This window comes from Ursus arctos, unplaced genomic scaffold, assembly GCF_023065955.2.
Source record: "Ursus arctos isolate Adak ecotype North America unplaced genomic scaffold, UrsArc2.0 scaffold_20, whole genome shotgun sequence".
Lineage (NCBI taxonomy): Eukaryota > Metazoa > Chordata > Mammalia > Carnivora > Ursidae > Ursus > Ursus arctos.
In genome coordinates this window covers 17,782,286-17,802,043 of record NW_026622875.1, presented here as the reverse complement: position 1 = coordinate 17,802,043, position 19,758 = coordinate 17,782,286, and the positions used below count along the sequence as shown (strand labels likewise).

The following is a 19,758-nucleotide window of genomic DNA, read 5'->3' as shown; positions in this document are numbered from 1 at the left end:
GGCACAGTGGTCCCCAGAAATAACTGGCCAGGCCTTACCTGAGGAACCTACAGGGATGCAGATGGGGACAGTGTAACAGCAAAATGTGGATATTAGTAGGATTCTTCAAAGCCAGTGAGTCCCAGGGAAATTCTAAAAAAAAAAAAAAAAAAAATATTAGCCTTTAGTTAACTAATCACAATCAAATGTGTAGACACAGTTTTCATAGGCAGAAAAAATCAGTAATGGAATCAGACATTACACACAAAAATTTGAACAGCTGATAACTAGAATATACTGGGGAAAAAGGCCCCTATTTTGGTAATAAGTTATATATTAATAGGACTAAACATGCTATTTATCAACCGTTCAAATTTAGTCTTGGATACGTAGAAATTTTACTTTCTTCACAATATTGCATTTAGAAAAATTTTCATTTGATTCAAAAATGCTGACACTCTCTCAACCATCAGACAATATATCTTCTGCAGATACTTATATCACAGACATAAACATAAATGTGGGCAAAAATAAAATGCCAACTCAGACATGCCTTGAATTTTTTAGTATCTTTCTTGTGTCTTTCAATATATTCATCTTCAAAGTCTATCTTTTCCATGTTTCATGGTTAAAGTCAAGCTTCCAAAAATACTGGGCTTGTGAAATAATTGACACTAAATATGAATCATTTCTTGAGAAACTTGGATTAAAACAGGAAATAAAGCTGTAAGATTAAAATGGAAACCTAAGCCCACATATTGACTCTCTCCTTCTCCCAAAGGCAAAGATCCAAGACTATTGTGTTATCAAGTCCGTCCAGAAGTACAGACAAAGACAAGAGTAAGTAGTCAGGAGCCCTTTGAGCTTCAAAACTGTGTTGCATGTACTATGAGACAGAATGATGCAACAAACTAAACTGGGTCACTGGGGAAAAGGACAAGGGATATCCTTACACCACTTAACTATTGGACCACTAGCCTCTAATTTCCCTGTCCTAATTTTAGTCCAGATGTCAGCTATACAGGATACCTAATCTTTAATAAAGACAAGGCAACCAGCAATCATTTAAGAAACGAGAAATAAGTTATAGAAGAAGAGCAAAGATATGCCTTGGAACCCAGGCCAGAGTAAGAGAAGAAGCTGTAGTTTTTAATTAGAGACTCTTTATGTGCCAGAAACTTATAAAGTACCCATATATTCCTCTAAGAATTATTTTGGAGAATTTGTTAACAACGAAATCAAAAAATACTCAGAAATGGTTCTGTTTAAAAAAAAAATGGCCTAGGCATTTTGGATAACAGAAAAGATGAAAAGAAATATGCTTGAGAGTAGCAAAGTGTTAACAAGAGAAAGAATTATAGAATTAAGACCAAGAGAAAAGGGTAAGCTAAAACAATGACCCAGATTTGGGGCCAGTTCTCCTACAATGGCAGTTGGCAGTTCTAATAAAGATGGCTGAGAAACTGAGCAGGACTTTCAACAGGTCACCAGCCTGGGAAAATGAGAACTGGATTTGATGGCAGGTTCGAGTGGGAGAAAGTCAGGTAAGATTCAGATTCTGGGTTGAGGTATTAAAGATCTACCCTGAGAAATAAGCAATAAAAGAAACTTATTCTGGGAAGGACTGAAGATCACTCTTTAAATTAAATCACTGTGTGACTTCATTAATGACATCTGGGAAGCCCTGGCTGCCTTTGGGAGGACAAAATCAATTAAGCGAGCTTTGTCACAATTTCTGGGAGTTTGATTATATATGTATGTTAGCCCTGTTCACTTCATTCCTTGTTTCTTTCATTTTTTTTTTCAGTACTTGCTAGTTTCTGCTCTCTCAGTATTTCATCTTATATATGTTTCTGATCTGCTATTAGTCCATTCTTAATTGCAGTTATTGTGTTTTCAGGGTCTTGAAATTCCAATATTTTAAAATAAGTTTCAATCCCCTCTCAAGCTCCCAATCTTGTCATATATTTTTAGACACATATTATATTAAAATCTTTGTCTGATAACTTCATTATCTGGATATCCTGTTCGTTTGTTTCTATTTGTATAGTTTTTCTTGATTTTCAAATATTATAAACAAAAGTTGTAGAGAGAATTTAAGGTATGGGATGGACAAAACCATTATCAAGCCAAATATTTAATAAATACTATAAGCTACAAAATTACAGATGCACTGTAGGCACATTTTGTAGAACAGGACTAAAAAAATGACAAAGAAAACTTTAGAGTCAGACAAAAAAGAACAAAACATACAAGATTGTTAACTTTGTATGAACACAATAATATAATCCCTTATGAAGCAGGAATTTACAGAGTTAAAAGAGCACTAGATTTTAACATACCTCTTTCATTTTGCTCATAAAGTCAGCAGACTTAAAAGTCAGTAAAGATATAGAAGATTTGAATAACATGATGAGACAGTTTGATCTAATGATCATTGCTCTTCACCATAATCTGCCAAAGGAGGTTCTATTATTTACATCCCTCTTAATTAGATGGGGGAAAAGTGTGGTTCATAGAGGTTACTGCACTAGACAGCTCAGCTAATGAGTGCCAGAATTGGAATACAGACCCTGAACCCATGCTCTTACCTGCTACAAGTTCCTGCAACCCACAGAGTCACATGCAAACAATGTAGGGAACATGGTTTTGCTTCATAGCAATTGGGCATAAAGATATCAGCTTGGATTTTTTTTCTAAGTTAAACTATGGATGACTTTGAGCTTCTTCACATCATGAAAGCAAAGGGCCAGCTTTGTCCACCCCACCGACTCTTCCTTGGGATATCCATATACGAGACACTCTATGGAACAGAAGAACAGATTTTAGTTGAGAAGGTGGAAAAATATCTCAGTTAAGTGAGGCGGACTGAACATCTACAAAAGAGGGGAAGGTTTATAGGAAAATGGAATTAGTAAGCATAAATCAAGACAGCAGCAATAACCAGCAGTGTGGCTAGATCATAAGACCACTAGGGGGTGAGAAGAAAGAGAAGGAAGGAAAAAATAGAAGAGTGAAAACATTAATCAGGGTCATATTGCTACCATATTAAGAAGTTTGAACTTTTTCCTACAAAACACTGGTTCCCAAATTTTTCCCAATTTAAGAATCCTTTTTCATATCAGAAATCACTGGCAGCTCAGCATGCATGTATTATTTGCACAGCCATCCCCTCCCTTAGGAAACTCATCTCCTGCTTTCCATTGGAAAAATGAGACTGACTTATTCTTCCTCGCCACATATCCCAACCCCAACTATCTCAACAATTATTCCATGAGTAAGCAGGGAAACCAATCAGAGGCCTCTCCGAGTCTTTTTTTTTTTCCTTTCCCTTTTTTGTGGAACGGTTGGGAGAGGTGCACTCTTCCTTTGGAATTAGAAGCTGTAAGGACAATGTGAGCTGGAACCCCTTATAGCCACCTTCACAGCCATACAAAGAAAGTCTTCAGCACTAGGAAAGAATGAGGCCAATGAAGAAAGAGAAGCAGAGCTCAAAGAAGACAAGAGAGGGGCCTAAAGCTAAGGTTAGCCTCCAAATTCAGCCATTATGTCATCTACCTTGCCTATATTTGTGATACAATCTTACAAATATGTATTAGACATATTATTTCTTTAGTATACAATGCCTGATGTGCTTGCAGATTTGTGGCTTCCTCATAATAAAACCATTACTCTTCCTGACATCAGGATTCCATGGGTTGGAAATCAAGCTACAGGCAACAAAAAGAATGTGAAGCTAACAAAATTACAGGACAAAGATAAATAAAATGGCTAACTGTATTTTGAGGCCAATACACATTTCAGTAAAGTAATTATGGTCTTTTTATGTAAATTTAGTATTACTTGACTTCACCCCTTTTCTCTCAATTTTACCTAGTTATGTATATATTTAATACATCTGTTGGCATAGATTTACAATAGATATTCAGCATTGTTTGCGATTATGCTGAAAAAGGACTGAATTAGTTGAACTACACAGACATATTAATATAAGTGTGTTCAAAATGGAGAAGCAACTTTGATTCAAAAAAAAAAAAAAAAAAAAAAAAAAACCAAAGCAGAAATCTATAGGAATGTGGTTAAAATTCACCAGGCCCTTGCAAAATCATTTGCTTGGTGTCATTGTTTCTTCTCACTGCTATTCTAAGTAAATGTAAATTTACTTTACAGTTTTTTTAATTCAAAACCGACATTCAGTGAAATTACTCATTTTGAGAATCAAAAGTCAGCCTTTGTCAGATGCATGGTTTCTCCGGAAATGAGATGAGTTTTTTGATGTTGCCATCTTTAATTTTCTAAAATGGAACAGATGTTGCCTGGATATAATAGGTATGTGTCTACATGAATCCTTTATTTCTGAAAACAAACTTCCAGAAGTACTTGTCTTCATGTGAAAAACAAAAACAAAACAAACCACCATTGTTCCTCACCAGCACTATGATGAAACTTTCTCAACAAAAGTTGTTTTAAAAAAAGATTTGAAGTGGTCGTTACTATTGGTGCTATTTTGTGATGGTTATTTTCAGTTCATGTCTCTAAATTATCATTATATCAAAGAGATGATGTTCTTTGATATATGTAAGGTGGCAAAACATACAAGAGCTGAGGGACCTGCTTCTTCAGAGATCTCTATTTTGTCACCAAGTCCTGTCAATTCTTTTAACACCGTTCAAAATACTCCCCCTTTTTTGCCCCCTAATTTAACTGCCACCACAGGGACTGTCAGATCTTTTCCATCTCACTGTCATCACTGCCACCACATCCTCCTTGTTCTTCCTGCATCCCTTTTCAACTTGGCCCAATCTACCCTGAAAATTGCAGTGGGATTTATCTTCCCAAAATACTGTTTTGAGTAAACCTGTGCCACTACATGCTGTATTTCTAAAACTACAATGTATAACTAATTTACAAAGCCCAGCACAATGTTTTCAAAATTCTCCCCTAGCTCCTTATTTGAAGACTCCCACTAAAACATGTCCATTTGTCATTTCTAAAAGATACTCGTCCTTCTCCAGTGTTTTCTCCTTATTTTCTTTCTGTCACTCAACTGCTATCCACATATAACACATCTATCTGCCCTTCAGAGTTTATAAAAAGTACTAATCTTCTGCAAGACATTTAATCTCACTTTCCAGCTCTTATTGGACATTGCTTTCTCATTACATTTTTATATTTTATAAATATTTGTGCAAATATAACATATTTATATCATACATATTATAAAACATAGTGTATATGTATGTTGTATTGTATGGTAAGATTTTGAATAATTAATTACATTCCCATGATGCCATCACTAGGTTTTTTTTAATAAATATATTTAATTATTGAAAAGACAGAAAGTACATAGGTTCTTTTAATTTATGTATTAAGGTAGTGGGGAGAGGAATATAAAGTTTCTAAGATAAATGTCACAATTTTTTTAAATTTATTTATTTGACAGAGACAGCCAGCAAGAGAGGGAACACAGCAGGGGGAGTGGGAGAGGAAGAAGCAGGCTCCTAGCGGAGGAGCCTGATGTGGGGCTCGATCCCAGAACGCTGGGATCTCGCCCTGAACCGAAGGCAGACGCTTAACGACTGCGATACCCAGGCGCCCCAAATGTCACAATTTGAATACCAGTTTGAAAATTTTTATTTTCAATAATTCCCAGAGTGCATATGTATAATTTGCCTTTTTAACCAAGACAAATATCAGGTGTTTGCTTCATCATCATCATTAACCTATTGCACATATTCCATGTGTAATTTCTTTAATTGTGTACAGAAGAAAGAAAATCAGAATGAATAGGTTTTGGCATATATGCCAAACAAAATACTTTCTACGGTCATAGACACATGTAATGCCTTTGAATATTTCATTCCATTTATATGTTCCTATTTCAACTCTATGACTCAGAGACTTTGTTTAATCTATTTGGTACTTCTTTCACTTCTTATAATTCAGATATAAATTACCAGATACATTACAAGGGCCTAAGTAGTACTAACCAAATAATGGGAAATGGAAAATGTGAGTTTCATATTCAAAGCACTACTGTTTAGATCTCAACTCAATTTTGTCTCCTCTCACCTCAGTAACTTGGAATTTCAGGTTTCCATTCTTAGAAGGTCCTTTAATTAACTCATCACTGCAGACCTGTCATCTGGCTAAAATGAAGTAACATTGGTAATAGTGACAAAAATGTCTTCCAACAGCTAATACTACAGGCATGATAGAAAGATCCTTTTATAGTCATTATAATGCTGTCCTCATCCTTTCTGGAACAAGGTGTGATATAAATGAAATCATCTTATTTCTTTCCTTAGGGAAGGAGTATATGCAGATCATTTTCTCATAATTTGGAAAGGAAATTTCTTCATTAGTTTTTCATGAAGGGCCTTGTTTTTCTTTGCTTACAAAAGCAGTTGGTGATACAAATTTTACTTTAACATCCAAATTTTAAAATCCTTTCTCCTTCCTACAGATAGTATAATATGCCTTGGTATTACCACAGCACAAAGATAAAAATACAAGCACTGAGATCTCACAAAGAATGTGAGATTCCCATAGAAACACTAACAACCTCTATGAGGTTCAAACTCAATTGACCAAATCCTCTTTTCAACCCTTCACCAACTTTTCCTTCTGCGAATTGATTATAATAGCTCTGTGCAGCTATAGCCCCCAGAGTATTCACTCCTAACAAAATCGATTGTTAGAATGTGAAAATTATCTCCTCTTTCCTCAGTCCTATGTAGAGAAAGTCTGTCATCCTAATTATTTTCTCGAACCAGAAGAGGTGGGGAAAGACATGTGCCTTTAGCTGAAGAAAGATTTCTTCTAAAGTACCTGGAGAGTAGTATGTGTGAAATGAACACACACACATACACACGCACACAATACTGAGGAATCTTAATAGGAAACTTGGCTGATATTTGAAAGTCATCACCATCATTTAACCTTAGTTAAATCACTTAATACTTCATGATCAAATAGCCAACAGAAACGTATAACCATTTACTCTTTCAATAAATATTTATTGAATACCTAAAACATTTCTGGCAATATTCTTTGAACAAAGCAGAAAATGGTTCCTGCTGACACAGAGCTCAGTACTTAGCAGGAAAGGTACATTTCCCATATTAATACATCATCCCCTCCATTTTCTGGGCCTCCTCCCCATATCTCAGATATTGACCTTTCTCCTGCCAAACTCCTGGGACCCATTACATACTCTCCCTTTTCTCTCACTCCAACATTCTTAGTAATCAACTTTTGCTGATCCTAACTCCTAAAGCTGCTGTCTGTGCAAACAAATGACAAATGGGAAGCTCCACCTTCCCAGGTGAGATTGGTGCTGCCTGGAATTGAATTTAAAGACTGAATATGTAGTAGTCTGTTTTCTAACTACATGGTCACATCTTTACTTGTGTTCTTGTCAAGGCAGGGCAACTTACGATGAGTGTATTTTAACTTTCAGTATACCTCACACCAATAGTTTTGCATTTTTCCTATTTCCTCCTTTTCAATTTTGACTAAGGCCTCATTTATTTTCTATGAATGCCTCAGCATTCTTTCCATTTCCCTTTGACTATAGGAGTCTTCATTTCTCTCTTAGCAGCCAAACCAGGTAAGATAAAGAGGAGTGATTTCCAGAAGGAAAATGTGATAGGTTGTGTTTGATGCTTGTTGCCCAATCACACTGCTTTGTTAAGTAAATATATCCAATGCCTCTTTCAGTTTTCCTGAAAATTTAAAGCTAAAGAAAAAGACCGAATCTAAAGTGAGACTGGACTTAAAAGCCTGCACTTTGCCAATTATTACTCCTGTATTTCAGGAAGAATTCCACAGAAATAATGCTTGTAACTTTTCACAGGATATGTGAAATAAAGGGGTGGGGAAAAAAGTATGTAACAATGGATTGGAAAGAAACGTTCTACTCTCAGCCCAAGAACTGACAAAAAATATGGGAATGGAGGGAGACAGGACTAAAGATGAAAACCTAAAAGTTGTATAACCATATACAGCGAGACAGGCACTCTTTTTCAAATCACAAATGCACTACTAATTTGGGGTGGCTAGACATTCTACGGACTGTTCTAAGTATTGGCAATACAGAAGTAAAAATTCTTGGGGTCCCTGGATGGCTCAGTCCGTGGAGCGGCCGGCTCTTGATTTTGGCCCAGGTCATGATCTCAGGATTCTGGGATTTTTCCCCACATAAGATTCTGCCCTCAACACGGAGTCTGCTTAAGGATTTTCTCTACTCCTCTCCTGCTGCCCCTTCCCCTCTTGTGCTCTCTCTCTCTCAAATAAATATTTTAAAAAAAGAAGTAAAAATTCTTACGCTTTCATATTCTATTCTAGGAAACAACTGCTAAACAAGTAACCATACCAGGATGTTTATATTATTTGTCTTACACCATTTTAAAATGCTTTCAATTTTTAATTTCTAAATATGCTACAAGATGTGATTTCCAGATAAGAAAACAAAGAAAAATTTATCATGCATAGCAAAAAAAAAATCAACAAAATGAAAAGGCAACATATGAAATGAGAGAAAAAATCTGCAAATCATATATCTGATAAGGGGTTCATACCCAAAATATATAAAGAATTCAGGGGCGCCTGGGTGGCTCAGTCGTTAACCATCTGCCTTCGGCTCAGGGAATGATCCCGGGGTCCTGGGATCAAGCCCCACATCAGGCTCCTCTGCTGGGAGCCTGCTTCTTCCTCTCCCCCTCCCCCTGCTTGTGTTCCCTGTCTCACTGGCTGTCTCTCTATCAAATAAATAAATAAAATCTTAAAAAAAAAACAAAAAAAAAGAATTCAGACAACTCAATAGAAAAAAAAAAAAAAACAGGTCCAATTTAAAAATCGGCAAAAGGCCTAAATAGATATTTTCCCAAAAAAGACATATAAATGACCAACAGGTACATGAAAAAAGATGCTTGACATTACTAATCATCAGGGAAATGCAAATCAAGACCACAATGAGATATCACTTCACACCTGTTAAAATGGCTATCATCAAAAAGACAAAAAGATAACAAGTGGTGAAAATGTGGAGAAAAGGGAAACCTTGTGCACTGCTGGTGGGAATATAGACTGAAACAGTCACCAGTGAAGTCTCCTCAAAAAATTAAAAACAGAATTACTATATGATCCAGCAGTTGTACTTCTGAGTATTATCCAAAGGAAACAAAATCACTGTCTCATAAAGGTATCTGTATTCCTATGCTTACTACAGCATTATTCACAATAGTTAAGATACAGAAGCAACTCAAGTGTCCATCAACAGATGAATGGATTGAAAAATGTGATCTTTAGGTATAGATATATAATGGAATATAATTCAGTCCTGAGAAACAAAGGAATTCAGCCATTGCAACAACATGAATGCACCTGGAAAATATTATGCTAAGTGAAATAAGTCAGACAGAGAAAGATAAAAACTGTATGATATCCCATATATGGGGGATCTAAAAAAGCAGAACTCATAAAAACAAAGAGTAGAATGACGGTTACCAGGAGTTGGGGAGTAGTCAAAGATGGGGGTGTTGGGGAGATGTTGGTTAAAGGGGTACAAACTTCCAGTTATAAGATGAGTAAGTTCTGGGGATCTAATGTGCAGCATAGTGATTATAGTTAATAATACTGTATTACAGACTTGAAAGTTGCTAAGAGAAAAGATTTTAAATGTTCTCACCACAAAAGAGAAATGGTAATTATGTGATGTGATAGAGGTGTTCGTTTTTGCTATGGAGGGAATTATATTGCAATATGTAAGTGAATTAAATCAACATGTTGTACACTTTAAACTTACATAATGTTGTATGTTGATTATATCTCAATAAGACTGGAGAGAAAAGAATTTATCAAAATATAGCTTAAATATTTCTAATGCAGAAACAGAAATGGATGGACACAAAATTAACATCATATATCTACCTTGCAACTGCATTTGGCATTTAATTTTCTCATCAATCCTTTGAATAATAATCTCTACAGATAAACTATATACCTGTTCTTTGAACTTTATTGAGACTTGTGCTAAAACCCACAATGTGATACCAGTTTTTGTAAATGCTTTATAAATATTTGTTCTATATATTGACACTAGGTTAAGCTTAATATTCTTGTTCAATGATTTGTATTATTGGTAATGTAACTCATATCCTTATTAAAATATAGTATATAGAATATACTTCAACAAGTTTTAATCTATTGATATATTAATTTGAACAATACATAAAAGTTGTCAAACATGAAGGTGAATTAATAATTTTTTAGTTTTGTCAATTTTTGCTTTATATATTTTGAGACTACTTATCAGGTTCAGACAAGTTTAGAATTTTAATGTGTGATCTTGGTTAAGTAAATTGATCCCATGTGCCTTGGTTTCCTCCACTGTAAACAGAAGCATTCGTTTCCCCCAGGTGTCAGGGCCACAAACACTCTAGATTAACCTTACATCTTACATCACGATCCTCTAGATCATAATCTTCCAGGTTCCTATTATGTAAGAGAAATCAGACAACCAAGTTTATCTGATGAATAAGAGTAAATAAGGTATTTAGTGAGAAAAAAGTGAGTTCTCTTTGGAGTCTAGTACCTGAGGTTTTTTTTGCATGATGTATATGTAAGCATCTCTTTGGTAACACAGAACCCTCTATTACTAAAATTTAGTTACTGGAAAAAAAATTATTTTGGAGAAAAATTATATTTGCACCAAAGTTTCTTAAATTCAATAGTTGTTTTTAAATGGCTATGCTTCCTCAAGTAGCAAATGGCACACAAGAAAAGCAACAGAGCAAGAAAATACATCTGGAACTTTCAATCAACAAACTTTTCTATGTTTACTTATAATTTATGCCAGAAATAAAACTCTCCCTCAAAGATTAAGAGAATAATTTTATATCGATAGAAGTCAGGAGATGATGAATTGTGTATTCTCATACCACTGCTTAGCCAAAAGTCAACCAAATGGCCTTGTTGTCATTTATTAAATCAAAATGAACAAAAAAGCTGTGGAAGTTGTGTAAGACATGCTTTTGGAATGGGGATATTTCCCATTTTCCACTCAAAGATATCAGAGGAACGATCATTAATTTCCCCAATTGAGACATGTTTTAATGCATTGAAGTTTTTTCTATAGCAACAACTGACAGCAGACTACTGAGAATATAGCCAGAAATATAATTAGTTAAGGCAAAAAAAAAAAAGCCTGAAAATATTTGGAGATGTTAGAGATACAACTTTTATAAATTTAGAAGAAGAGTGCAATTCTGGAGAGTAGAATGTTTGCTCATGAATTCCAAGCTTTAACTTCTTACATGTTTATATTCAAGAAAACGTCAAGAAGAGAAAGCCCAAGATTTATGTACATTTCATTTTAGATATCACAAATTTTATCCATTTTTATGAGGTATGCTTCATAAAGTTTATCTTTTCATAACACTTAAGCCTCTCAATATAACTTTCCCTTGACTCATACAGAGACAATAAAATTATACTTAAAAATATCTCCTCCTCACCTCACTCCAAAAAACCATAGCGGTAAAAGAGAAGGATCTTACAAGTTTCCCAGGGATTGTGTTTAAAGCTAAAATTGATGGGAAACAAATCTATTTGCCAGTAAACATTCTTCCAAGACATCCTAATCATTACAGTCTCTTATGCCTGGTCATTGATCAATGTGACTACCCAAATGAATGATTTGTAGATTTTCTGTCATATTCAGATGTAAGGCAAGGAATTATACATGTTACTTATGCCATGTTTAAATGGTAATAATTACAAATAGTTCAAAACTGTGAGAACTGTTAAAAAATTTTTATAAAAACCGTTAGATATATTTGATTATTCTCTACCTTGTCCTACCAGCCCTCCTGCGATGCTAGAAATTCAGAGTCTAGTTCTGACACATTTGGCTGACATTATTAAGGCGAACCCAAAACATGCCATGTTTTGATGTAGAAGTATGCATTAATTTAATTCAGCAGGCATTTATAGAGCATTTCCTAAGGGTGAGCCAGTGGAAAATCTTTTGTACGTTTAGACCTCTGTGAAGTCATCTTTTCTCATTTTCCTAAATTCCAATTATCCTTCAAGCTCCTGTTTGGGTCCCACATACTTGAAGTATGTCATAGCACAATAAAGAATGCAGATTCTGAGATTAGAAAAGCCTGAGTATGAATTCTACTACTACTTACTAACTTACTAACTGAATCACCTTTCAAACTCATTTCGACATGCAGGGGCTCAAAGTCCTCACCTATGAAATGAGCACAACTGTATCTACCTCAGGACTGTTCTCAGGACTTAACAATATAAAACAGAACTTCAGAGATCATATTTATTCATTGTGTGCTTTCAGCTATTATATGAGAACAATACTATAAAGTATTAATGCCTAATTATCATTTGCTATGTTCAATAAGATCATTTATTATTATTTCCACTTTCTCAGCAGGCCCACTGCTATTGGCTATGAAACACAACTGTTTCCTTCTCCACTGTCAGCACAGCATAGACCTGAAATCTGACAAAAACAACCTCAAGAGATTCTATTCCCACAAAGTTTTCATTCATAAGTGAAAATATGGTTTCAAGCTTAAAGTGAAGGTTATAGGGGCTCCTTGGTGGCTAAGTTGTTTAAGTATCTGACTCTTGGTTTTGGCTCAGGTCATAATCTCAGGGTCATGATATGGAGCCTTGCATCGCATCAGGCTCTGAGCTCAGCAGGGGCGTCTGCCTAAAGACTCTCTCCCCTCCCTCAACTTGCACGCAACTCTCTCAGATAAATAATCTTTAAAATGAAGTTTATAAAGCTTTTGTGACACATCCAAAGTTAACCAGGCCATTGGTGTTTGTATATAAATACACATCCACTGTGTAACAGTATGATATTCCTTTAGACATTTATTTATAAACTATCTTGGTTTTTTCCAAATTTTCTCATTTTTTAACATCATGTTTAAAATTCAGATATAGTTACTAAAAAATGAGATGATGTTTTATTACATTTCTTTCAGCACCATATAATAGATACACAAATATTTGACTAAAGATTTAGTCCATGTTCAAGTCCAGGCAGATTTTTCAAGAATACTTTCTCAGTATGATCTACTTACAGGGAAACTTTGCTAGTTCTGTAGAGCTATACGCAATCTTTAAAATCCGTTTTTGGTGAAGTCTAATAAAATAATTCGTAGAGATAAGAAAATTCCCCACAGTATGTTCCTGGCTACTTCTAGATGATGCCAGGGCTCAAGAGATGACGCTCTAAGGGAGAACAGAGTTCTGTGCCCCCCAAAATGGGAAGAATGGATATTGTCTCCACCCTCCCAAGTCCAAGGAGGTGCCTGAATTAAATGAAAACTGAAAAAGTTTACAATATTAAAAATATTTTACTCCAGGAGCACCTGGGTGGCTTGGTCAGTTGAGCATCGATTCTTGATTTCAGGTCAGGTTATGATCTCAAGGTCGAGACTGAGCCCTGCATCAGGGTTCCTGCTGAGCGTGGAGTCCACTTGGGATTCTCTCTCTCCCTCTCCTCCTCCTCACCCCACTTTTGTGCGCGCACGCGCTCTCTCTCTCTCTCTCTCTCTCTATATATATATATATATTATTCCATTTAGTGGAAGATAATAACTTCTAGGTGATTAAATAGAAATCACAATTTTTCATTGTTAAGATTTACCAGGAAGTGATTAATTTGATTCAGGAAACCAAAACAACTATAGTATTTATATATTGGTTACTTGAAGTAGAAGGAACATGTATCTTAATCACAATCAAAATAGTCTATCAGTTAAGGATCATTGGACACAAGCAACAGGAAACAACTAGTTCAATTTTGCAAAGAGAAATTTATGGATGTTTACTGAGTTTCCAGATAATCAATGATAATCTGAAAAACAAAGTTTGAAGGACAAGGTGGTTTGAGGGACTAGAAAACAGGAAGCATCTTGTATAAAAACAGTAAATCAGATCTTTTAAACAAAACGGACCTCCAACTACTTCGGCCACTTTGTTTCTTGTATCTTGATTCAAATCTTACAGACAAAGCAGAAGAATGACCTAACCAATATACCTGCACAGACAGTGGCAAGGGAAAGGGGAGCTCTAGGTTTGTCCTAATAAACAGTGATAACACAGAGGTCAACTCTCAAGGGGAAATTGAGGGTGCTGTTATAAAGACCAAATGAATGCCAAGGCAGCTGAAAACCAGGCAGTGTTTACTTTTTTTTTTTTTTTCTCATTTCTTCTTGTGTGGCTATCAAAACAAAAGCATGAAGAATTACCATTCTTACACAGCTGTTAGTGCTACTTTTCAAATCATTTTTCTATTTCTGCCTTGAACTCCCTAGAGCTGCCATTATGGGTAAAATAATTACACTTATTTTAATGTCTCTAGCCCACCTGTGCGAAGTCTGTAAACCAGGCTGTTTCCTAATGATATTGTTCAGACACTAAATGCACAGTGAATTATAATCCTATGCTATTTACCTGGATTTGAAAAAACCCAATACCTTTTCGGTCAACCTTCTCCTAAGAGTCGGCCTAACTTCCTAACTCCAGGAGGATTTAAACATTACACCAAGGAGGATAAGAATTTAAGAATGTGAAGGAGGATGTGCAGGTTCATTCAAATAGATAAGAAATATTTTCAAGCATGTTTTAAACTTAATATATATCCTACCCAAACTCAATAAAAACCATTTATGACTTTTGTGCTGAACTCTAACAGTATCATTGTTTCCATAAACAAATCCAATCCAATTTAGTAAGGAAAAAAAAAAAAAAAACGGAGGGAGGGGAGGACTTACCAGGAAAACCAAGTCAGCTTTACTGTAGTGACTAGAAAAATACTGAATGGAATAATCTGCGTTTCTCATTGAACACTAGAGTTTAGACATAACCAAAATGGCTTTATGAAGGAATAACGTTTGTCCTTACACTTGCCCAAGAAGCTGGCAAATCTTCAGTATAAACAGAAACAGCAGAAAACACCCAATAGATACATTACGATTTTAACTGTCTCCACAAAACCACAGATATTTAGCTACTCGCAACTGAAACAGAGCAACGAAAGGTATTATTCTGTATTTGCTTTATACCAAAGATGAACTATTTTAGTGTGTCTGTTCATAAACACTGCTCTTGTTAAAAACACACATGCACACTTACTATTTACCCAAAGCAGTAGGTTACATATTTACCTATCTTCACAATAAAAATATATAAAATATTGTTTCATATTTCCTTGAAGATCTAGATTTTGGATTACGAATAATTGTTACATTAGACTGTTACCCCCAAATCATATGGTGTAATTTAGTGCATCACTTATAACTTTTAATTCATTTCTCACCTAATATCTGTGTAGAATTTATCTAGCTACCTAACAATCCATATAAATCCCATTCTAACCTTCATATAAAATTAATTACTGAATCAGTGGATATGTTTCAACTTTTCTCCTCTGTCACTTGAGATTATTGCTCCTTTCTTTCACCTTTTTTCCCCCCAATGGTCTGTTATTTACTGGGACCCTCTTTGTTCCATCCTTTTTCTCATCTCACTCTATGCAGATTTTATGACAATTCTCATATTCTCCTATAGAATGACAGCTTTTAATCAATCATTCTGATCTTCACAGCTCAACAGCCAACTAACTAGCAGACGTTTCCATTTAGGAGTCCCCCAGACACCTCTGGTCTCAACCCCTCCACATTGGACACTTGTCTGTTTCCCACCTTCCTCACATCTGCCAACAGCATAACCATCCAATCAGGATCTCAGTTCATCTTTTACACCATCCCTTATTTTATCCCACATCAAACAGACCATGAAGTCCACCCAGCTCTATCTTCTTTATATCTTGTGATCCCTTCTCTTCCCATCTGCTCCCTCAAGAGAGGAAGCATCATCCCTGTTGATCTTGAATATTGCCTTTCCCTGATTAAGAGCCTTCAACAGTTCCTCAGAGCTTTTAGAAATCACGGTTGGCTCACAACCTGTCAGCTGGAGCCTACTAGTGTCTCTAGCTTTAACTCCATGCAGCCTACTACGCCTAACTCGTCACACTCGCTGATCCCCTAAAAGGTAAGTTCGGTCTTGCCTCTGTTCCTCTGCTCATGCTGTCATCTCTTTATCTGGCTCGTCCATCAAAAAAAAAATCACATTTTATTAGGTGCCCTCCAATCACACATTGGCCTGTCTTTTCTGTCTAGCATTCTATGTCTTCCCTTTCATTTCTACATCCACAGCACCTACTGCAGCAACCCATATGTGGTAAATAGATATCTTTTCTTCAAGTCTAAAAATGTCTACTTAAATGGTCTGCTTTTGGCAAATTTTTTATCTCTTTACATCACTTTCCCCACTGGACATAAGGCAGTATCTGCCTTACAGTGTGTTTGAGAGGAATAGGTGAGTCTTCTATATGGAAAGCATTTATAACCATGCTTAATACATAGTAAGCTCAAAATAGACACATTATTCTCACATTAACAGTATTTGTTATCATTCCTCTGCTAGTCCTTTTCAGCCACCTTTCATGGAGTTCTTTATTGAACATTTCAAGCCTTGTTTTCCTGCAGCATCCCCAACAACACGGGCCTGTGTAGCTTTCCTCCTTATAGCAATATTAAGCACCCTTAGCTTTCAGCATATTCAGAACACCTCCTTTTTCAGAACTGGTAACCATTTTCAACTTCCTTTCACTGTCAACACAGCACTTGTTTGAATGAACACTCTGGCACGATGCACAGATATTAGGGAAGCAGCTTCTACAGCCAGACAGCTTGGGTTTGAATCCTGACTCCTCCATTTATAACTGGCTCCTGCAGCGAAAGTGGTTTCTCTAACGAGTCAGTTTCCTTATCTACCAAATAAGGCTCAGAATAGATCTCATAAGATCATTATTAGCTAAGATGAAATGAATTAGTAGTTTAAGCATACTTAGAATATTACAGGGGAACAGCGCACTCTTAATAAATATCATCCATTCAAGTGGCACAGCCCAGTCTGTGAGAAAGATCAGTGCCTTAAGTACTTTTAGAATATTGCCATTTATGCCACAACCACAAGCATAAATAGAATATATATATATATATATATATTTTTTTTATCTGAACATAAGGCCTGGAAAGACCTTAAAAATAGTCCTTCCAAAGCACTGATTGACTAATTGGGAAATAAAGGCCAATGTATGTTAGAGGGTTTGTCTTTTTCTACCAAGCTAGTTCATAGCTTCCGCACCAACCCCTAGATCTGATATTTGGCTAGTCCTGGAATAGAACATTATTGCACACAGAAAGCAGCAGCCTTCTGGTGTACACCAGACCATCATTATACACTGGAAAATGGCCAGACTATCAGCACACAGGTAAATGCTGCCCTTCCACCGCACCAAACTGACATAGCTCACAGTTGGAAAGGCAGAACAGAGAGCAGTAATTAAAAGCACAGAGCCTGAAACCCACTACTTGAGTTCAAATCCACATTCTGCTACTTAGTAACCATCCAGCCATGGGCAACTTATTAAGTTCTTTGTGCCAATATATTTTCATCTATAAAACAGGAGGTATTAAAAGGGCTGAACCAATAGTTTGAGATTGAAAATGAATATATACATGCAAAGAACTTAGAGCAGCATTTTGCATGTAGTAGCACTGTTTAAGTCTATTTATTATTGCAAACACACACAGCTACAAGAACATTGTTAAAAATTGTTTGTTATTAGTTCAAAGTCTGTGTATCTTGAACTAAAATTCAATATACTTCTCATTTCCCCCCAAGTACTATAGCCTACTGGGCACTAATGACTTTTACTTTAATTTTTAAATAAATTCATGCCTTATTAAAATGAAGGTAGTTTACTTGGCTTAAGATTCTGTAAGGTGGTGAGTTATCTTCCAAGGTGGTAGTAGCAGCAGAAGTAGAATCCCCTGAAGCCAATGAAACTTGAATTTCAGAGTCCCTCAGTTTTATATGCTCCTCCAAGGCTTGGGAGGATCTAAAAATGTGTTCAATAAGTAAATATTTTTAATTTTTAAAAGTCATATGTATCTATGTGCTTTTTAAAAAAGAAGACACCTGGGGAGCCTGGTGGGCTCAGTCAGTTAAGCATCCAACTCTTGGTTTTGGCTTAGGTCTCCATCTCATGGGTCATGAGATCAAACCCCATGTCAGACTCCATGCTCAGCAGGGAGTCTGCTCGAAGATTCTCTCCCTTTGCCCCTCTCCTCACTCACACACATGCACGCACACTCTCTCCCCTCCATCAAATAAATAAACGAATCTTAAAAAAAAGTGAAGACACCCAGGCAAAGACATGGACAGACTTAGATGGTATTATGCTAGGTGAAATAAGTCAGACAGAGAAAGACAAATACCTTATGGTTTCACTTATATGTGGAATATAAAAAAACCCAAGCAAATGAACAAACAAAAAGGGCAGAAACAGGGGCGCCTGGGTGGCTCAGTCATTAAGCGTCTGCCTTCAGCTCAGGGCGTGATCCCGGCGTTCTGGGATCGAGCCCCACATCAGGCTCCTCCGCTGGAAGCCTGCTTCTTCCTCTCCCACTCCCTCTGCCTGTGTTCCCTCTCTCGCTGGCTGTCCCTCTCTCAAATAAATAAATAAAATTAAAAAAAAAAAAGGGCAGAAACAGACCCATAAATACAGAGAACTCATGGATGCCAGAGGGGGTGAGGGGATGACCAAAATGGGTGAAGGGGAGTGGCCGATACAGGCAGCCAGTTATGGAATGAATAAGTCACAGGGATAAAAGATACAGCAGAGGGAATACAGTTGATAGTATCGTACTAGCATTGTTTGGTGATAGATGGTAACTGCAGTTGTGGTGAGCACAGTATAACTTGCAGCGTTGTCAAATCACTATGTTGTACGCTTGAAATCAATGTAATATTGTGTGTCAACTACTTCAATAAAAAGCAGACACCCTAAATCATATAACCTTCCCTTGGCACAAAATCTGGATTTGCCCTTGGATAATATTAACATCACTGACATAACTGTATGGAAGTGGGACAGAAAAACTCTCATGTGACAGTGGTCCCACCTGTACTGGGTACCTGGGAAGATGTCTTTGATTTGAAACTACAGCTATTATTTGCAGGAAATTCTTGTCTCAAGGCCTCAGACAGGCTCCTATTATCCCTGACACAGTCACTACCTAAGTAAGCTCTGTGTAGTGCCTTCCTGTAGCCTACAGAGTTGGGGTACCATCTGAAGAGTGCTTTAGATCCACTGCATCGCAATTCTTTCATCTACCCTGCCACCAAAGCCCACAACAGCTGCTGTCTGAGTACCTTGTTTTCATGGGGATTTGGGAGTCCTCAGATACATCCCTGTGTCTGCTGGGGTTTTACAAAACAGTACTGACCCTGAGACCAAGAATTATATTATACAAGCATGTGCAGGTATGCACATACACACACTAAGAATTCACTGCATCTTCCATGACCTTCCTTTGAATTCCTCATACTCTGTAAAGAAAAATTCATCTACCCAAGTATTTTCTATTACTGCTTCTGCCACTGACACCAGTCTTTGAGCTGTAAAATTAAAGACACCCGCCACAAAACATTCTATGTATTTGCAATGGAAAATAAGAGAATTCTTAGTCCACAAGCTGTTATGTATTAAATTGGAGCTACACCTGTTTTTCTCTTGCTTATACCAGGCTTTGGGGAACTCAGAACCAGATGGAAGTTGCCATTGCCTTGTGAAGTATTATTCTCTTCTGGTTATTATAACTCAGA

The 19,758-nt window shown here is 36.4% G+C and overlaps 1 long non-coding RNA gene across 1 annotated transcript in view; it reads right to left on the bottom strand.

Annotated features, from left to right (window-relative positions):
• Positions 1–2,769, bottom strand: part of LOC123000956 (uncharacterized) — a 41,389-nt gene extending 38,620 nt beyond the window's left edge. Inside the window, exons 1-2 of the long non-coding RNA XR_006409377.3 lie at positions 2,571–2,769; positions 39–132 (exon numbers count right to left, since the gene is read on the bottom strand). This is a non-coding gene — a long non-coding RNA (uncharacterized LOC123000956). The remainder of the gene's footprint in view (positions 1–38; positions 133–2,570) is intronic.
• Positions 2,770–19,758: the final 16,989 nt, after the last annotated feature.